Source organism: Hibiscus syriacus, unplaced genomic scaffold (assembly GCF_006381635.1).
Source record: "Hibiscus syriacus cultivar Baekdansim isolate YM2019G1 unplaced genomic scaffold, ASM638163v2 tig00111070_pilon, whole genome shotgun sequence".
In the NCBI taxonomy this organism is placed as follows: domain Eukaryota; kingdom Viridiplantae; phylum Streptophyta; class Magnoliopsida; order Malvales; family Malvaceae; genus Hibiscus; species Hibiscus syriacus.
Genome location: NW_024062971.1, coordinates 216,785 through 236,393, shown reverse-complemented (window position 1 = coordinate 236,393; position 19,609 = coordinate 216,785). Strand labels below are relative to the sequence as shown.

Here is a 19,609-nt window from a genome sequence, read left to right as displayed (position 1 = left end):
TAAGATGATAGATTCTGAATAATTCTTAATAGGGGAGTAAACGAATAGATCGTTCGACGAATTGTTCATGAATCTTTCGTATAACATTCGTTTATGTTCGTTATTGAGTTACAAGAATGAATATGAACAAAACTTTTATGTTCATTTAATAAACAAATGAACATGAACAAAAGTGTGTTCATTTATTTATGTTCGAGAACAAACTCGTTTAAAAGAAGACGAGTCATCGAAGTTTGACATTAAGCTATCAAGTTTAAAGTAAAAAATTAACCCTTTTCTTAAGTTAGTTAGCGCACATATTTGATATTTGTCAACTGAAATAATTGAAAGAAAGCTAGAAATTGAGACATCGGTCCTCTCCCGGAGAATAACATGATGTCTGAAAGTTGAAAACAGTTCGGTTTACCGGAGGGGAAACTAGCACTGAATCCCGCAATGCTTGTCAACATTTTGGTTGTTCATGTCTGTCAAATGATCTTAGCCATGGTTCTTACCACTGCCCAAATTTGCTATGATACAGGGAACTTCACATCGGATAGTACGTACGGTAGAAACCGTGACCACCTCCTTGCGTCTCTCACGATCAATGTCTCCAAAAATGGAGGTTTCTTCAGTGGCAGCATTGGGCAAGACCCCAACAAAGTATATGCTCTGGGGCTTCGCAGAGGGGACGCTTCTGCTCAAGTTTGTTCTGACCGTATCGATTCAGCGACTCGAGGCATCTTAGCCGAGTGTCACAGCCAAAAAGAAGCCATTTCATGGGGACTGGGGAATCCGCCTTGTATAGTACGCTATACAAATCGCTCTGTTTTCGGAACTCTGGAGCTAGATCCAACCAACATAGGATGTAATGATGACAATATAGACTCGAATTCAACGCATTTTGATGAGGTTTGGGGGAATTTAACTGATAGTTTGCAGAGGAAAGCTTCCATGGGATCTTCTAGGCTAAAGTTTGCAACCGAGGAAACCGATTTCACCAACCTTAGAAGGATATATTCGCTCATGCAGTGCACACCGGATCTATCTCAGAATGACTGCTCCAACTGCCTTCGAACATGTGTGGATGAGTATCGAAGACGTTGCCACGGGAGGCAGGGAGGATTCATCCATAAGCCTAACTGTTTCTTCCAATGGGATTTGTATCCCTTTTACGAATCTTCAGCTAGCTCTCCGGTCCGATCTCCACCACCTCCTACCGTGCCTAATATTCCTCCTCCAACTGATACAATAGAAAAGAACGGTACACTGGACCTCTTATAATTATCCCATTTCCTATACACGATTATGTTGCTGGCTTTTGTAGATAAAAGAACCGCCACTTCTCGAACAGCTATATTCATCGTTGTTCCAATTGCTACTTTAACAGCGTTCATAACTCTTACTTGCATCGTGCTTTTAAAGAGACGGAAGAAGACGAGAAGCCAGGCGGAAAGTAAGTGACCATACCATTTCACTTTTGTTTTCAGGTACATATACGGTCACCAATTCAGTCTCTGATGTTGCAGATGAACATGTCTGCACCAGAATGCCATTTGACTTCAGCAGGCAGTCATTGCAACTCGACTTCAGCACTATCAAAGAAGCAACAATGAACTTCTCCAACAATAATAAGCACGGACAAGGTGGATTCGGTACTGTTTACAAGGTAATCAGACTGTAATGGAAGAATGAGTCTACATAACGTAGGAATATATTCATATTTTTCCTGTTGGTTGCCCAAGGAACGCTTCCTGACAGACAAGAAATCGCCAAAGAGGCTGTCAAGGAATTCTGAACAAGGAGAATCGGAATTCAAGAATGAAGTCACATTAATGGCAAGGCTTCAGCACAGGAATTTGGTTAGGCTTATAGGTTTTTGCTTACAGGAAGAGGAAAGGCTTCTTGTCTCTGAGTTTTTGCCTGCATCAAGCCCCAACAACTTTATATTCCGTACGATACCATTTCTTTGCTGTTAACATTGTTTTACCATAAAGTGAGTTGTTTTACATTTTTCTTTCAAATTTGTAGATCCAACCAAGCGTTTGCTGTTGAATTGGGAGCTCAGATACAAAATCATATGCGGCATCGCTCGAGGGATTCACTATCTTCACAAAGATTCTCGGCTACGAATAATTCATCGGGACTTAAAAGCCGATAACATTCTATTGGACGCGGAGATGAATCCTAGAATATCAGATTTTGGGATGGCAAAGTTATTCAATTTGGATCAAACTCATACTGATACAAGTAGAATTGTGGGACAAGTAGAATTGTGGGAACATTGTAAGTGTCCTCTCAAATGCCATGGCAAGTATTAAATATTCAACTGTCACTGAAATCGACTTCGTATCTTATCGTTTATAGTGGATACATGGCTCCGGAATATGTAATTTGCAGGCATGGGAAAACTGGAAGAAAGGGTCAAGTTTGAATGTAATAGATACCAATCTGAAGTGTGGTTCAAGAAGTGAAATGGTGAAATGTATCCACCTTGGGTTGCTATGCGTTCAAGAAGATATTGGTAGCAGACCAAGTATGGGTTCAGTTGTAACTCTTAGTCGATGTACTTATTCTCTTCCGGAGCCCTCCAAGCCTGGATTCTGCCTGAGCTCTTCTCTGGTATCGGGCAAAACAGATTCCGATGATCCCGAAACCGGAACCATCCAATTTATCCGAAATGAGGTTTCAATCTCAGACATGGTTCCTCGATAAGGTTTGAAGATTTGGGATCTCATTAAACTTGTATTAATTAACCCCAGTCGGTTATCCTATTCTATAATCTAAGATGATTACAATGTAATATATATTTATAATTTTTCTTAATTATGATAGTGTACATATTCCATTAAACCATTAAAACACCCATAAATTCGATATAAAAAAAGAATTAATTGAATTTGTCTAAATGTATTTATAAAAATATTAACAATATGATATACATTAGTTATCATCATAATAAAAGAATTTATCATTTTTAATTAAAATTTAATAAAGATTATATTTTCAAAAACTAAATAAATTAAAAGTAATTGAATTAAATATAATGAGAGATTTTTTAATGAAAATATAATAAAATCATCAATCAGATTTCTCTTAAAATATTCATTTAATCATACAATGAAGATAAAAAATTACACCTAAAGTATTTCATATAAAAGACATAATACTAGAAAAATAAAGACGAAAATTACACAATTTATCAAAATTTATATAAATTAAATTAGTATCATTATATTACGATATATATTTAAATTTTATTATTCTTATTTCTAAAGGAATATAATGATAAATTTATTATTACAATTTATTTTTAAAAGGTTGAAGATTTTATATTACTTTTTATTATTAAGCTAAAGTGATTAAAAAGTAATATATGTTCTAAATACTCTAAACCATTTAACATTAATTGCTCGATCACCCTGCTACACTTAACTGATGTTCGAACCATGTCATCTAGGAACGACAACTATTATTTTAACCACTAAGATAAATAAGTTATTGCAATTATTCTAATGATTGTTGGTGGTGATGATGACAATGACTAGTAATAGTAACCGACAATGATATACAACAGTGATAAGTGGTGACATAATTTTTTTTTTGACAGAATTAAAGGGTGAAATTAATATTTTATATAAAATTTAAGAATTAATATTTTATATGAAATATAAGATATAATTAATATTCTATTTAAAGTTAAAATTGAAACATATTTATTACCGGTGACTGGCTTGCAATATCCTTATGTTCCATCATAAAACCCCAAAGACTTAATATAAAAATAAGTGTGCGAATTATATCTTGAAAAATATTTTAGTATTTAATTTTTTTTTTTGTTAAAAATATGTGTCTAATGTTTCAAACGTTATATTTTTAGGTGTCTAGACGTTAAGCGTTGTTAAAAATCATTGTTAAGTGACACGTGTCTCGTTATGATAATTTTGATAATTTATTTAAAAAATTAAAAATAAAAATATTTTTTGTGGAAAAAACCCAAAACAGTAGCAGCCCCTGGTGCTCCCTCCCCTCTCCCCCTTTTCCCTTCCCCTTTCCCCTTCCCTTTTCCATAGACGTCGGCCGATCAGAGGTGATCGTCATCACCACCGTCATTAGCACCAGCGTCGACCCCCGAATAAACCTCTGCTGACCTTCTATTGCAATATGCCACTGTTTGTCGTGAAGAAGCGTTTAAAAGTTAATCGAATACTGTCACTGTTCTTCGTCGATTCTAACTTCCATAAGCCACACCGTCACTACCATTTGAACCACTGTGAAATTTTGATAAAAAAAAACAACTGTTCAGCAATGACGATAATGGTCAGAGATGGCTGACGGCCGTCTAGGTTGGGAAACTGAAATTAGGAATTAGGGATTTGGATTTTTTTGATTTTAGATTTAGGAATTTTGGGTGATGGTAAGAATGACGATTGATCAATAGGTGGGTGGCAAAAAGTGGGTGACCGTTCGAAGATGACAATGATGGTCAGAGATGACGTTGACGGTTGGTAATGAGGTTAAAATGAGACATTTTAATTTTTTAGGTTTTTTATAATTTTAGTAAAAAATGAGTTTTTTATAAATAAATTTTTTATTTTTCTTTTTAATTAAAAATATTATTTTTATTATTAAAAAATTAAAAAAATCAATGATGGATACCTAAAAGTATATATGATAAAACGTTAGACACATTTTTAAAAAAAAAATTAACTCAAACGTTTTTAGCATATTTATTTTTATATTAAGCCAAAACCCAAAAGAAGATTGCCCACCAAACAAAGGTGAGACTGAGGAACTAAAGACCAAGTTTTGATCGACCTTTTAAAGCTTAAAACTTTTGCTTTAATGGGCGCTCTCGACTCTTTCTCCAACTCAAGCAAACAAAACATCCCGATCTGCCAATCTTCCCAAAATTCTTAGCTTGGTGACCAAAATAGAGGAAGAAACATGGAAGTATCTTTTGCACAGTCTCACTCATCAAGGTGAGACCGAGGGATTAAATGTTAAAGACTAGGTTTCGACATTCAATCGACTTTTAAAAGCTAAAGAGTAAAGACTTTTGCTTTAAAGGGCGCTCTTGATTCTCCCCAACTCAAATCAAGCAAACAAAACCTCCAATTTCTGTCAAAATTACCACTTTCTATTTCAATCAAATCACTGGAAAAAATGTGGGTTAAACTTAAGGCTCTTTCTTCCGTTCTCTCGTGGCGATTTTTCCAAAAAAATCACCTTTACCTATTATTTTTTTCTGTCAGACATCGTTCAGACTATATTTTTTTGATTTAACACCCTTTGTAGTAAGGCGTACCCAAGGGGGCGCGCCTTATACTGATCTGGCGTCAGGGCGCGCTTTGCTAAACGTGTAAAAAACTTAGGCGTTAATTTTGTAAATATTTTTAAAATTATGTCTAATATGTAATTAATTTCTTTTATGGTGATATTTGTGTACAAACATCAACTTTATTTATTTATTTATTTTTTGTGTGTGAAAAAAAACTTTCTACATTAAAATCTTTAAATATTCTTTTACAAATTATTTTATAACTCGATAAATTTTGATTTTTGCATGAAATTAAATAATACGTATAATCTAGTATAGGAAATCTTTGAGGGTAAGTATTTTAAAATATGAATAATTTTATAAAAGTTTAATAACTATTATTTCTTTTTCAAAATGACGATGATAATAAATATTTTATAATTTAAAAAATTATAAATTTTATATATTTTTGAAAAAAAATTGACTTTATATTCTTTTTGTATTGAATTTTATTCACTTTTAATTCTTTTTTTTATTGCATTTTTATACTTTTAATTACAATTGATAGATCAAATGAATTATTATTCACTTTTTTTAAAAAATCAATAAAAATGCAATAAAAAAATTAAAAATGAATAAAATTCAATAGAAAAAATATAAAGCTAAAAAATATCACCTCTTTATTTAAAATATTCTTTCTAATATTAATTTTAAAAAATATAAAATAAATATTAAATTCTAATTTTATTAAAAATGAATAAACATTATTAATTTTAAAAGTTTATTTTAATATTTGTTTATATTTTTAAACAATTAATTTTAAAAGTTAATTTTTTTTCAAAAATATATAAAATATATAATTCTTTTAAATTATAAAATATTTATCATCATCATCATCATTTTGAAAAAGAAATACTAGTTATAAAACTTTTATAAAATTATTCATATTTTAAAATAATTACCCTCAAAGTTTTCTATACTAGATTATACGTATTGTGTAATTTAATGCAAAAATCTTACAATTGATAGATCAAATGAATTATTATTCATTTTTTTAAAAATCAATAAAAATGCAATAAAAAAATTAAAAATGAATAAAATTCAATACAAAAAGAATATAAATTCAATTTTTTTCAAAAATATATAATTTTATCTTCTCATCATCATCATTTTGAAAAAGAAATATTAGTTATAAAACTTTTATAAAATTATTCAAATTTTAAAATACTTACCCTCAAAGTTTTCCTATACTAGATTATACGTATTATTTAATTTCATGCAAAAATCAAAATTTATCGAGTTATAAAATAATTTGCAAAAGAATATTTAAAAATTTTAATATAGAAAGTTTTTTTCACACACAAAAAATAAATAAATAAATTTGACGTTTTTATGCAAATATTACCTAATAGAAATTAATTACATATTATGTATCATTTTAAAAATATTTACAAAATTAACACCTGAGTGTTTTACACGTTTGGCAAGACGCGCTTCATGGGCGCGGCTTACTGCAAAGGTTTAAGATCGGGAAATATAGTTTGAACGGTGTCTGACAGGGAAAATTAGTGGGTAAGGGTGATTTTTTGGGAAAATCGCCTTCTCTCGTTTCTGCTTATTGGCCTCAATCTTGTTGCCGCTGCCCCAAAATGCTACGACACTGGTAATTTTACCACAAACAGCGCATATGGCAAAAACCGGGACCTTATTCTCGTTTCACTCCCATCTAATGTCTCTGCAAACGATTGGTTTTTCAATGGCAGTATTGGCCAGAACTCCGATAAAGTTTACGCTCTTGGTATGTGCAGAGGAGACTCTACTCCAGACGCTTGTTATAGTTGTGTCAATTCCTCAATCCACGATCTCATAGCTAGCTGTCCCAACCAGAAAGAGGCATATTCATGGGCAGGGGATGAACCATGTCTTGGCTCTTTTTATGGAATCCTGGAGGTAGACCTCCCTGAGGCAGGCTTTAAAACGGGCGGTATCACCTCCAACTTAACACAATTCGACACGGTCTGGAAGAGTTTGGTGGACACACTGGTGAGTCATGTTGGATATATGAACTGCAAAACTACACCGTTAGCACTGACTGGAAATATAAATAGTAATTAAGAAGAACAGATTCGTAAACCGTGTCGTGGTAAGAACCACTGCCTTAGAAACGAATTCGCCCCGATGTGTGTAATCGCTGTAGTAGGCGGACCGTCCCCCGAGGTTAACACGGTCGCTCCGAATTCCGTACACCCGAAACCGGAGTGGACTGCTGGTGGTATTGTACTTCTGATCGGAAAGCACTCAGAGAGAACTCACAAAGAGAACTTTAGAAAACACTTTGTAAGTGAATTGTGAATGTTTTGGAGTGAGTTGAGAAGCTGAATATAGCTCTCTATTTATAGGCTAGAAATAGGGTTAAAATCGTCCATAAAATTTCAGGATTAAACCTCTTATTTGTAACAGCTGAAACGTCTAGATGAACCTGACTCAGAAATAGTCCAGGTTCATTGTATCATTATTCAGCTGTTATAACTCCCGAAATTTTATCATGTAACCCCTGGAATTAAATCAAATAACTTCTGTAACTCCTAATATTAACAGCTTGTCTCCTATGTACAAAGCTGTAAATCAGTCCAGGTACATCTTAACGTTTCTGATTTAATTTAGGAATAAACTGTTTAATTTCTGATAACAAATAATTCAATTGTTATTATTTGAAATTCAAACAGTCATCAACAGCCTATAAATATCAGTTGATATCTTTCACATTTTCCATTTGTTTCTTTCAAAGAGAAATTCCTCAAGAATTTTCTCTAAAAAGATAGTATCCGCGCGGACGTGTTGAAGACACGTATTACCACGACCACGACCTCGACCTCGACCTCGACCACGACCACGACCACGACCACGACCATGAGCCGAGCCGAGCCGAGCCGTGCCGTGCCGTGCCGAGCCGAGACGAGACGGACGGACGACGGCGGCGGTGCGCGAGAGCCCCCTTGTTCTCTATCACTCAACAAGGAAGTGGAATGTCAAGCCTTAAATACCATTCCCAATAGTGTTTCCAACACTATGTGGGATTGAGCATTACCAACATTCCCCCACTAATGCGAAAGAAATCTTCTGAAACTCGAAAACAAGCTTTCCAGAAGAGCAATAGCGAGATTAGTTGCTTAAGCACTAGTGAACATATCTGGAACTAGTACATAGTGATAATGAGCAATCCTTCTCTTAGATAAGTGAAACTAGTCTGGAACTTTCTAAGATCAGGGTAAACTCATAACACACAACTAACCCCTTCATCCACCTGAGTCCTCGATGTGTAAGATATATATATACAAAAGTATATATTTGGCCATCTTACCTCAGGATTCTAGTAAGTGTGCTAGAAAAATAGCCCAACATTTTTCATAGAAGGCGGCTAATCCTTCTCACTTACGTAGGTTATTTCATCAAGTTTATCTCAACATAAACCACCCTTAAAAGGGATATGAAATAATTAAGAGCTTTTATAATAGCTCAACCTCACAAAGGGTATGGTGACTTTCTTCAAATTCATTATAAATGAACCACCCAAACTCTGGGCTAAGAAGTCATTAAGAATAAATATTCAACTTCATTTATCGGTAAATTCAATAAGTCCTTCTCACTAGAACCATCCAACTACTTGGATTTGAATTTATTAAGAGTTTAACAAACTCAACCTCTCTGTCGGTAAGTTCATCATTTTCTACCCACTCACTCTGGGTTATGAACTTATTAAGAATAGATATTCAGCCAAAATCGGTAAATTCATCAAGTCTTTCTCACTAAGACCACCCAAAGCCTGGGCTATGAATTTATTAAGAGCAATTAAGCTCATCCTGGGCATGCACATTATTCATCATAGGGATAGGCAGTAGGAATGTGCACTATGAGTCTTTCTATGGTTTCGTTTGACCACATGGAACTTAGATAACAAAGTTGGGTATCCACCATGAATTCCTCAACCAATGGGCTTTAGACCCATCCCCCTCGATGAATCTAGGACCAGCTTCCGACTTAACCCTTTGGTAAGTGGATCTGCTAGGTTCCTTTCCGACTTCACATACTCTAAAGAGAACACTCCATTCTTTATCAAGTGTCTAACTGATTCATGTCTTATGCGAATGTGTCTTTTCTTACCATTGTAAGCTTGGTTCTTAGCCACACATATCGCAGCTTGTGAATCACACAACAATGAAACTGGAGGAGTCGGTCTTCCCCACAACGGAATATCTGCTAACAAGCTTCTGAGCCACTCGGCTTCTTGCCCAGCTAGGTCAAGAGCTATAAACTCTGACTCCATGGTAGAACGAGCAATACAAGTCTGCTTTGATGATTTCCATGAGATCGCTGCTCCACCCAAAGTAAAAACATACCCGCTAGTAGAGCTTACCTCATCATTATCAGAAATCCAGTTGGCATCACAATATCCTTCCAGTACCGCAGGAAAGCCAACAAACTCAAGTTTCCAATCCACAGTACCCTTAAGATACTTCAGTAAGCGTTTAAGCGTAATCCAGTGCTCACCACTCGGATTATGAGTATATCTACTTAGTCTACTCACAGCATAAGCAATATCAGGCCGAGTATAGTTCATTAAGAACATTAAACTTCCGATTAATTTAGCATATTCAGTTTGGGAAACACTACTTCAGTAAGCGTTTAAGCGCAATCCAGTGCTCACCACTCGGATTATGAGTATATCTACTTAGTCTACTCACAACATAAGCAATATCAGGCCGAGTATGGTTCATTAAGAACATTAAACTTCCGATTAATTTAGCATATTCAGTTTGGGAAACACTACTTCCTTTATTCTTGACTAGATGTATGCTAGGGTCATAAGGAGTTCGAGCAGGGACGACATCAAAACTGTCAAATTTCTTTAGCACTTTCTCTATATAATGTGCTTGACATAAAGAAAAACCCTTCTCAGTTTTGGTAACTTTGACTCCTAAGATTACATCTACTCCTCCCAAATCTGTCATCTCAAACTTAGTGGAAAAGAAATTTTTAACTTTGTTAATGGACTCAATGTTATAACTGAAAATCAACATGTCATCAACATAAAGGCTTATAATAACACATTCAGTTTCAAACATCTTCGAATACACACAAGCATCCGAACCATTCACAACAAAACCAAAACTAAGAATAGTTTTATGAAATTTCTCATACCACTGTTTAGGAGCATGCTTAAGTCCATAGAGTGACTTTTTGAGTCTACAAACTTTGCCTTCCATACCAGGTGCCTCAAAACCTAGTGGATGCTCCATGTAAATCTCCTCATCTAGATCCCCATTCAAGAAAGCAGTCTTAACATCCATTTGATGTACCTGCAACTTATGAATAGAGGCTAGTGCAAATAATGCACGAATCGTTGAGATTTTTGTAACGGGAGAGTATGTATCAAAGTAGTCTAAACCAAACCTTTGAGTGAACCCTTTGACGACTAATCTTGCCTTGTACCGCTGAATCGAACCATCTGGCCTTAGTTTCTTCCGGAAGACCCATTTGTTGGAGATTGGTTTGAATCCCTTAGGCAAGTCAACTAATTCCCAAGTATGATTAGACATTATCGATTCTAGTTCATCATTAACAACGCTTTTCCAAAAACTAGCATCGATAGATCTTATAGCTTCTTCAAAAGTTTTAGGATCCCCATCTAATAGAAAATTTTGAGCTATATGATCTGAAATGAAGTCTAAATCATTTATCTCAGAAATAAAGGAAGTAATAAAGTCTGGTCCAAAAGAGGTTTCAACTCTTTGCCTTTTACTTCTTCTAGGCTCAAAATCAATTTGTTCAGAAGACCTAGCAGGATTACTAGAAGAAGTTGATGGAATATATTCTATTTGTGTTTCAATATTTATTCTCGGTTCCTTTAAAGGAAAAGTATTTTCAAAGAAAACAGCATCTCTTGACTCACAAATAGAATAATCTTGTAAAAGCATGAATCTGTATGCAGCACTATTCGTAGCATACCCTATAAACACTGCATCAACGGTTTTAGGTCCGATGGTGGACTTCTTAAAGTCTGGCAAGCCCACTTTAGCCAGACACCCCCACACTTTCAGGTATTGTAAATTAGGAGCGTATCTTTTCCACAATTCATATGGGGTAGAATCTAATTTCTTATGAGGAACTCGGTTCAAGATATGAGTTGCCGATAGAATGGCCTCCCCCCACATGTTATCAGATAACCCAGAACTTATTAGTAAAGAATTCATCATCTCTTTTAAAGTTCTATTTTTCATTTCGGCTATACCATTCTGTTGAGGAAAATAGGGGGCTGATGTTTCATGAATTATGCCATTCTTTTCACAAATATCTTTTAAGAAATTAGATCCATATTCACCACCTCTATCAGATCTAACCCGTTTGATTCTCCTATCTAACTGATTTTCAACTTCTGCCTTATAAATAAGAAAGAAGTTTTCAGCTTCATCTTTAGTTCTTAGGAGATAAACTTTTGTATATCTTGAATAATCATCTACAAAAGTTATGTAGTAGTGTTTTCCTCCTTTACTTTCAGTGTTTCTAAAATCTGCTAGATCAGTATGAATGAGTTCTAACAGTTCAGTCTTTCTATTAGAAACAGTCTTAAAGTGAGGTCTAGTATGCTTAGCTTCTACACAAATCTCACATTTGTTAAATCTAGTTGTGTCTAGTTTAGGCAGAACATTCATATTCATTAATTTCTTTAAAGTATGAATATTCACGTGTCCTAATCTAGCATGCCACATATCAATGGATTCAACAATATAAGCAGAAGTGGTAGCTTTATTTTCATTAAATTGAGTTTCTATGACAAATAAACCATTGCTTAAAAACCCTTTCCCCACATAATCACCATTTCGGGAAAGTACAAGTTTATCTGCCTCAAAAACTAACTTAATGCCTGCCTTATTCAGAAGCCCACCACTTATCAAATTTCTACGCAAGGCAGGTACATACAGAACATTATTTAAAGCCAGAGTTTTACCAGAAGTCAGCTTTGAGTAAAACCTTGCCTTTGCCTAGCACTTCAGAGCTGCTAGAGTTCCCCATGTACACACGTTCACCAGTGTTCCCATCCTCAAACTCGGTGAAAAACTCCTTCCTTGCGCAGAAATGCTTCGAAGCGCCAGTGTCAACTACCCATTCTGAACTGTTCTCCACCAGATTAACTTCTGAGACCACCGCAGCAATGATTTCATCATCTTCTTCTACAACGTGCATCTGTGGCTTGTTGTTATTCTGGCGGTCTGAGCGGTGTTGGCATTGGTAAGCTTTGTGGCCGGGTAAACCGCAGACATAACACTTGAACGTCTTTCCTTCCGGTTTGGCCTTTCCTGACTTCTTGAAGTTGGTACCTTCTATGGTTTTGTCTTATTGTCTTGATTCCCACGTTTCATGATCTTCTTAAATTTAGACTCAACCAAGTTAGCTTTAAAAGATAAATTACTCATAGAATTAGTAAGCTTATCTTTTAAACGGTTGGCTTCTTCAATTTTCATATGGCCCACAAGTTCTTCAAGCGAAATGTCTCTCTTCTTATGCTTAAGAGAGTTGCGGTAGTCGGACCAGGACTTGGGCAGCTTCTCAATGAGTACATTGGCTTGCAGCACCTCACACATTTGCATCCCTTCAGCGATGATGTCAGCGACTAAGTTCTCATAGTCATGGACTTGATCCATTATTGGCTTGTCGTCTGTCATCTGGAATTTGAGCCATTCGCCGACAACGTACTTCTTGATCCCCGCATCATCAGCACCATACTTCTTGTCGAGAGTGTCCCATATTGCGTTGGCACTCCTTTCTCTAAGGAACATATCAAATAGTTTATTTGACATGTGGCTGAGCAGATGTCCTCGTACCGTCTTGTTGTCCTTCTCGTATTTCTCGTAGGTAGCGAGAGCTGCGGCGGCAGTTGCTAAGGCATCATCATTGAGGACCGCATCTGCATCATTACCGACAGCTGGGTTTGGCGGCATAGTAGGTGGTGGCTTGAGCAACACGTAGTCAAGATCAAGTTGCTCGAAGAATATCAGAATTCTTTGGGACCACCTTCTATAGTTCTTTCCATCAAGTGCATCGAGCTTGGAAAGATCGGGAATGAGTTTGCTCAAAGGTGTCGACATGATTGCAGTTTATGGAATTCGTTTCTAAATTGTTGGATATATGAACTGCAAAACTACACCGTTAGCACTGACTGGAAATATAAATAGTAATTAAGAAGAACAGATTTGTAAACCGTGTCGTGGTAAGAACCACTGCCTTAGAAACGAATTCGCCCCGATGTGTGTAATTGCTGCAGTAGGCAGACCGTCCCCCGAGGTTAACATGGTCGCTCCGAATTCCGTACACCCGAAACCGGAGTGGACTGCTGGTGGTATTGCACTTCTGATCGGAAAGCACTCAGAGAGAACTCACAAAGAGAACTTTAGAAAACACTTTGTAAGTGAATTGTGAATGTTTTGGAGTGAGTTGAGAAGCTGAATATAACTCTCTATTTATAGGCTAGAAATAGGGTTAAAATCGTCCATAAAATTTCAGGATTAAACCTCTTATTTGTAACAGCTAAAACGTCTAGATGAACCTGACTCAGAAATAGTCTAGGTTCATTGTATCATTATTCAGCTGTTATAACTCCCGAAATTTTATCATGTAACCCCTGGAATTAAATCAAATAACTTCTGTAACTCCTGATATTAACAGCTTGTCTCCTCTGTACAAAGCTGTAAATCAGTCCAGGTACATCTTAACGTTTCTGATTTAATTTAGGAATAAACTGTTTAATTTCTGATAACAAATAATTCAACTGTTATTATTTGAAATTCAAACAGTCCTCAGCAGCCTATAAATATCAGTTGATATCTTCTTTCAAAGAGAAATTCCTCAAGAATTTTCTCTAAAAAGATAGTATCCGCGCGGACGTGTTGAAGACACGTATGACCACGACCACGACCACGACCACGACCACGACCACGACCACGAGCCGAGCCGAGCCGGACGGCGGCGGCGGTGCGCGAGAGCCCCGTGTTCTCTATCACTCAACAAGGAAGTGGAATGGCAAGCCTTAAATACCATTCCCAATAGTGTTTCCAACACTATGTGGGATTGAGCATTACCAACAAGTCACGCTTCCGAAGGCTCATCTAGTCGTAAGTTCGCAACTGGGAAAGCAGGTTTTACAGAATTCCAAATTATATATGCACCAATGCAGTGCGCTCCTGTTTTATCACGCTTTGCATGTGATTCCTGCCTATCGCTAATATCAAATTTCTATGATGATTGTTGCCACGGGAAGCAAGGAGGTTATGTTCACATGCCTAGTTATTTCCGATGGGATTTGTATCCCTTCTTCGCTTTACGCACAAATGCTTCTAACACTGCGCAAACTTTATCTCCTCCATCAACACCTGCTTCCAACACTGAGCAAACTTTATCTCCTCCATCCACACCTGGTAGTCCTCCCATAATTACGAAATGCAAGTCCGATGATTCATGAGTATATTGATGTAAATGAAAATTAGCACGAGACTAGTTGAGTTGCGTTTATTTTTGCATGTGCTTTCACAAGTTCCTGATAAGATCTCTTTTCTTTTTTTTTTCTTTTTATTATTGGGGGGATCAGGTGAACAAAAAAAATCAATATGGGTTCCACTTGGTGCAAGTTTATCAGTTGCTCTTGGACTACCTCTTTTTTCTGCTTATGGTTTTTTCATTTGGAGGTGGAGAAACATTCCAGGTATGGACTGTTAGATCATGCTGGCATTGACAGATTTGTGTTATAATCAAATACCGATCACTTTTGTTTCACTAAAGAGTATAAAGAAGACAGCAGCGAAGTTCACTTGATGGTGGGAAGCGTTCCTCATGAGAACTCAAGCAAATATTTTAATCTAGATGATGTGGGAAGATCCCAGGAGTTTCCTTCGATGCAATTGGATACTTTACAAGCAGCAACGAATAGTTTTTGTGATGAATATAAGCTCGGGCTAGGTGGATTTGGCCCTGTATACAAGGTAATTATGGTTAGAACTATTCATCATATATTGAACAAATTACTGCTGTTAATAAGTTAATTTCCAGGGCACTCTACAGATGGTAAAGAAATTGCAGTAAAAAGGCTGTCGAAAACTTCGAGTCAAGCTTGAGTTCAAGAATGAAGTCATGTTAATTACCAGATTACAACATAGAGATCTTGTGCGGCTCTTAGGATGTTGCTTAGAGAAAAACGAAAAGTTGCTTGTAATGAATTCATGCCCAATAAAAGCCTTGACGTGTTCCTCTATTCAGTTTGATTCTTCAACCTTTTGATACCAACATTATCTCATTCATAAACATAACAAATTTGAATATTTTCATAGTCCATTTTTTCTCTTTTTCGAGATTTATCAGATTCGAGTTTGGCTGCACAACTGACTTGGCAGATACGATTCAACATCATTAGAGGAACTGCCAGAGGTATCATGTATCTGCATGAAGATTCTCGCCTTAGAATTATCCACGGAGACCTTAAAGCAAGTAATGTTTTACTTGATCATGAAATGAACCCGAAAATTTCAGGCTTTGGCACGGCCAAAATTTTCGGTGGAGATCAAAACGAAGCAAATACAAATAGAGTGGTTGGAACATAATAAGTCTATGAAGTCTTCCATTTTCGTTTTCTTCTACAACAACATGCAAGTAATGAATCATAGTATGTTTCATGGTTAGCAGATAGAAACATGTGGTTGAGCTATTGAGGGTATCTGGTATTTGATCGTTTCGCATTGAAAAATCAGTTTGGTTTTTGCAAAGTTTTCCATGATTATCGAATTCGATTTTAATCATTGTCTCCTATGAATTAAACAGTGGATACATGACGCCGATGTTTTCAGTTTCGGTTCTTTTGTTGGAGATTGTAACTTGAAAAAGGAATAACGGGTTTCATTTATCAGAACATGATGAAAGCCTCCTGATTTTTGTATGTTCTTTCATTCGATCTTCAACGGACAGATTAATCTGATATTACATACAATAGGCTAATTCTAAGTGATAATTGTAGGCATGGAAACTATGGTCGAAAGGTGAAGCGATGAAGCTAATACAAGAGCATCTTCTAGGGTCGAGTGTGCCGACTGAGGTGCTTAAATGCATTCAAATCGGCCTATTGTGCGTCCAAGCAGATCCAGTAGACAGACCAACCATGTCAACTGTGGTTGCCATGTTGGGAAACGACACCATAACGCTGCCTCTACCAGCAGAACCTGCATTTTATGTTAGACGTGTTGTTGCAGAACCAGTTCAACCCGATGCAAGTGATAGAATCTGTTCTGTTAATGAGGTTACGATTTCGAATATGTCGCCTCGGTGATCGATTAGTCGTTGAATCTTCCTTTGTCTTCAACATTTCAAGTATATGATTGTTCCTCAATAATTGTTGAGTTGTTCATTTTGGCTGAATGGACGTTACTAAAAATGTACAGCAACTTTTGAACAAAACAGTGGCATATAGATTAATTAATGGGAATTAGTATATAAAAGAGTAAATTACACCATCAATCACCAAATTATTATTTCTTGTCTACTTTAGTTATCGGATTATTTTTTTCTACAAATTTGATCACTAACATTACATTTTTTATTGTGGCCACGGTTAAACAAATAAGGGAGATGATGACGTGGTATGGTATAATAATAATATCAGTCCCCAAAATTTATATATTTTATCAATTCTATCATATTTTGAAAAAACAATAAACGAACTTGAATATGTAAAAAAATCTATCAATTTGATCCGAATTTTAATTATAAATAATCATCTTCATTATTTGTTTAATAAATAGTGACCAAAGTAAAAAAAAAACTTAACATTATTAATCAGATTTACAGAAAAAAAATAGTTTGATGATCAATATAGAAAATAAATAATAGCTCAATGACCATTTCTATAGTTTACCCTAAAAGCATGGTCAAATATTGAACTGGCCAAACAAACTTCTAAGAAAGCGGGAACGATGAAAAAATAGTTTACCCTAAAAGTTTGTTGGGTTAATCGGACTTTATGTTGGACAAATCAGAAAGACAAGTTCCTTGGAGTGTCTCTTCAACCTCCTAAAGGAAGAAACATTGAAATTGAATATCTCGAATGATTATAAAATAATATTTATTTAGAATATTTTTTAATTATTGATAACGTCATATATCATGTAGACACAATAATTCGAGTTAGAAACTTTAAAAGAGAATAATACTTCTTTTAATCACTGAATACCACGAATTCATTTTATCGTTAAATTTGTTTCAATACAAATGATCATTATTACTTGTGGTCCTATGTATGGTTTGCATAATTAAGGTAGGGATGGAGTCCTAAAACAATAAACTGTATCAATTAGCTCAATACGTTGAATATGGCAAATGGGTTGAAAAGTTTGCGTAAGAAAAGTAGTTGATAGGACCGATTTAAGATTTTATATTATGAGTGAATCTATAAATTATTAGAATAAATTATACTAGTGACCACTTAACTTTGATTATTATTATTGAATTTTTGTTAATTAGATCATTCAACTATTTAAATACATTCAATCAGACCACTTGTCGTTACAAATTAATGGAAGTGCTGATGTAACAGATAGTAAAAGTTTGTATAATTACATATTTGGTCACTCTTACTTATATATTTTATCAATAAATTAAAATAAAATTAATTTTCCAATCGGATAGTGTCATGTGTCACCATTTAACTTGATGATTAAATTTTTATTTATTTATTTTGGGTATGGGACTCAAACCCAAGTCCCTTGGGAGAAACAAAAGAAGTTAAACCACTAGGCCAAGTTAATTGTTTGGTTCAAAGTAAACTACGTGTAGTATATATCTTATATCTTAGTATAATATTAGATTCTTAATATTATATATATCTTTAATTTTTTTTTTTTTTTGAAAATAACCAAGAGGTTCACTAACCAAATATAGCATCATCAGTTACGATAACATTAGATATCCAAGGAGGAAATGCATTAGCAAAACACCTCACTTGAGGGATTAACATTTCCTATTGCCCGATTCACGGTATTTTGAATTAGAAAATCCCTTCGGGCCATCAGTAAGTCTTTCGAGCATGATGCTTAAATCCTTTGGGTCATCTATAAGTCTTTCGAGCAAGATAATAAGTCATTTAGGTCATCCATAAGACATTTGGGCATGATGTTTTCACATTTCCTTTGCTCGATTCATGGCATTTTGAATCAGCGACGCCTCACTCGAGGGACCAACATTTCCATTAGAGAATTCATAATGAAGAACTTGTTCAATATTTTCTCGATTCATGACATTTCAAATTAGTAACGCCTCACTCGAGGGATCAACATTTCCAGTGGAAAGATCATGATGAGAAGAACCTATAGCTTGAAGAACTGGAGATAAAGACTCAACCAAGAGAACGAAGCAAGATGGCATCATTTGCGGCAATGACTTGTCGATTCTAAATAGAGAGTTAGATTAGCATCACCTTGGGTCAATCATCGGGTATGAGGTCGGATCAACATTATCACTCTGCTCGATACATCGCAGAAAGAGGTGAATTGACGTTCCTAGCGAATAGTTTGCAGCTTGACAAGGAAAAGACCAAGATGAAAAATGGTGTTTTATTATCTTTGTTTTATTCACATTTCACAGCAATGAGCAAATAGGGCAACTTAATCACCAATTTTCAAATCTACCCCTATATTATTATTGTTATTATATTTATATTATAAATATTTAACAAACTGCCCAATACACATAACAAGCCAAAAAAAGAAAGAAAAAATCGGGCCCATTTACAAAACCAAACCAGACTCGAACCGGCCCTAAACCAGACCTGACCGAACTCGAACCAGGTCCTAAACCTAACCCTAGAAGCCTCCCCAAGCCCTTATCAGCTGTTACCACTCTCTGTCCCAAGCAAAGAAATCCAGTTCTAGCACACCAGCTCTACCCCACACTACCTGCAGAAAACAAAAAGGAAGAAAACAAAAATGATCATTTCAATTTTCTTTGTAAAATGGGTATAAAACCCAAGCAAGAATAATGTAAAATCTCGGTTTTTTTTGGGTCTGAACACTGTAACCCTTTTTTTGAAGCAATAACAACGAGCAGTTTAAGGTTATTATTTTCCCTCTAATTTTCGAATAACTTCTTTGTTTTTTTTATTGACTTTGGTTCTAAATCTCGGTAAAAAGGAAAGTTTTTTTCTTCAGTTTCGAAAACTACAATGATCCATTAGTTTCGTTTCAAAAATATAAACATCATCTTCGAATAACAAAAGAGATTTTTAGTCTAATAATAATCTATGAATGTTCGTAATAACAACTAAAAGTGGTTTTTAGTCGA

At 35.4% G+C, this 19,609-nt stretch overlaps 2 pseudogenes; both read left to right on the top strand.

The window, feature by feature from the left end:
* Positions 1-435: 435 nt before the first annotated feature.
* LOC120151896 lies at positions 436-2,694 on the top strand (annotated as a pseudogene).
* A 4,194-nt stretch (positions 2,695-6,888) lies between these two features.
* On the top strand, positions 6,889-16,701 carry LOC120151895 (annotated as a pseudogene).
* The last annotated feature ends 2,908 nt before the right edge of the window (positions 16,702-19,609 follow it).